The following is a 2979-nucleotide window of genomic DNA, read 5'->3' as shown; positions in this document are numbered from 1 at the left end:
TTTGCACTCCTGTTCTTTAAAGTGTCCAGCAGATGATTATTTCACTCTCTTGAATTTTGAAAGGGAATAGGATATAATTTAAATTCTATTGTACATTGTTCTATCAAGAGATATTCCAATTTATATTTTAATTGGGTGGTTGGCAGTGTAAAATAAGAAAAGAAAGAAAAGAGAAGAAAATATAAGTTTTAAAAATCTGATTAAACTGGTTTTGTAATTGTGGTTTTGTAACTGCTTATGTGTCATGAGATGAGAGTAATATTAAACTTACTCTTCTATTTTTGGCTGCCTAGTTTCTAAAAATACAGGAAAGTTTCCTGACAATATGACAAAGAATTGCAGTTACATTGTAATGCTACCTTTGAAAATATGAAAATACGTGGGTTGATTTTTTATTTTTTTTTTGCGGGGGTTGTTTTTTTTTTCTTTTTATTTGCATTAGGAAAGGTCTTGCTACAATACAGTGCTTTCACAGATAGATGGTAAGCGTATGTAATACAGAAGGTGCTCTGTCAGTATTGCTGACGCCTAGCAGTACACGAGGAAAGCAGAAGCAGACACTGTGCATTACACAGGCTCTTCTGGGATTAGAAAAGAAACATTTCACTCAACTGCCAACAATGTCACAGGGGCAGTTCCTAGTGCTTGCTATAGAAGTGATGAGCCTCCTTCATTCTTTAGGGCTTATTTTGTTTTCTGGGGGAGTGGTGAAACTTGGCTTTGGTGCCCAAACTTCCCCCAGCCTCTGCATATGCAAACACTGGACATGTCTCCATTGTGGAGATAATTTGAATGAGTCCTCTTGAGTTAAACCAACATGAGTTGAACTGTCTACATCGAAAATTATATTTGAGCCTTTGTATCCTTCTTCCTGATGGAGTGACTACTACTGATGGTGCAAACTCTGGGGACCAGCCCATGACTCTCCTCACTGCAGTCTGTTTCTCTGATAGGTCCTGCATAGGGTATAGGGGGAGTTGAAACTGTTTTGGCTGTAGTCCCATTCTTTCACTTCCTTTAAGTCTTTTCTCTGTGGTATCCCACATTCAGAAGCATGGTTACAGATTACTTTTTTTTAAATTCAGAGCAGTTTTGGTAGTTCTCATTCATTGAACTTGTTCCTTATATCTGGAAGATGGCAAATCTGCTTGAATTAGTTCTTGAGGGGATAATAAATTTCTGTAACAATGATAACTAGACAAACTGGAAGAACCTCCGGATTTGTTTCCCTGTTTGGCCAATAGACAGGGTCAGGACAAAGGAAACAGACACCTAGCTAAAGAAGTGAGTTTATCTTCATTTACATTTAAAGCAATAGAATAGTAAGTAAAATAAATAGTAAGTGAAATAATACAGCAAGAATTAAACAAGACAAGGTAATGCATCTAATCACTACTGCATAGAACAGCCTATAGTGGTTAAAGATGCATCACCAATTGCCTTAATACATTACCATCATCCAGATCTGCAGTCACTGGGCTCAGCTGGTCACAGAGAGGATTTGCAGAGCCTTTCCCAGCAATCGGGAGGTCTTACGCAGGGTGTCCCCTCGTAGGTGAGGGCTCCAAAGTCGCTGTAAGAGGGTCCAGCCTTTACACTGTTGAATGAACAAGCTCACCTAGTTTCAAATGTGGAAACACCTGGTTTCACTCTGCTCTTAGATCTCACCAAAGCCTGGCCAGGGCTCAGGGAGGAACCAAGGGAGTCTCCTTTTTGCAAACAAGGCCATATATCTATTTTTGTAGCCTTGACTACCTGCCTCTAAGCAAGGAAGGATGCACTATATCTTCGCTAATGATTGTATTCTGTCTAAGCTACATCTTTCACTAGTGATCATGCGTATTTTGCTAATGATTGGATACTAAATATACATGTGTATATGTATGTATGTATATATATATATAAAACGTTTGGTTGGTCGGTTCATCTAGAGGTCAACTTTGGCTTGGGGCTGGTTGCTCAGGCCTCAGTACTTCAGTCCCTCACTTTTTGTTGCAAGAGTGTTTTCCCTTGCTGTTTGCCTTAGTTTTTGCTACAGGCTCTAATGAGAACAGAGACCATGGTGTGCTAGGAGCTCTCAGTCACTCAGAAATTGGGGATTATACAGGTTGGGTTCATAGTGATACCACCCTATCTTCTAAGCCAGCAATGTCTATCACATTCAATTCAACAGTTAACTGTCAAGACAGTAGAGTCACGTGTGTAATTTTTCCATTTCAGTCAATAAGCACAGCTGCCGAAAGTTCAGTCTTCTGCATTGCTTTAACTTTCTAGATTAGCTGTTTCATTCTAACCACCCAGTCATTCTTTCTTGGCATCACACTCACACTTCCTCCGTCTCCCCTTCCCTGAAGAGACTTATATTTAGATATTAAATTAATGTTAAGTAAGGAATAATTTGAAATGTCTAGGATATTAAATTTTAAACACTGATCTAAGCTATCCCCTCTATGTCAGATATTACCCACATTACTCGAAGCAGTTCTGTGCTGTCTCGCATCATGCACCACCGCAGATTACTGGGTTGAATGCATGGTCATTAAAGACAGGGTGATGGAAGAGAGAATAATGCCCCTCAGTGTTTTTTTTATCTGTCAGCTCCCTGGCCAACATGCCACAGGAACTGCACTCCACTCTGCAGAAAGACACAGACTAATATGAGGCTGTGGTCAACCTTGTGTTACGACCCGTGGTATTCCAGCTACTTCTTTTTTCAATATCCACAATCAGCGTGCAACTTTAGGCCTAATATTGTTTGTTTGCATGTACTTACTTTCCTCATAGATATTATGAAATCCACACCTGTGGACATGATTTTTGGAGACAAGATCAAATATGAAACAAAGCTTCCCATAACAGGTAATGCTGGAGGCTGACAAGAGGGACAAAATCTAGCAAGCCTTTTATCACTGCAAGGGCTAGAAAAACTTGTGTTATAGCAATGTCATCACCAGTCACCATACTACACTGTGTTTCATT

This window comes from Falco rusticolus, chromosome 1 (genome assembly GCF_015220075.1).
Source record: "Falco rusticolus isolate bFalRus1 chromosome 1, bFalRus1.pri, whole genome shotgun sequence".
Classification (NCBI taxonomy): Eukaryota; Metazoa; Chordata; class Aves; order Falconiformes; family Falconidae; genus Falco; species Falco rusticolus.
The sequence above is the reverse complement of the archived record's forward strand: the minus strand, read 5'-3'. Positions refer to the sequence as shown.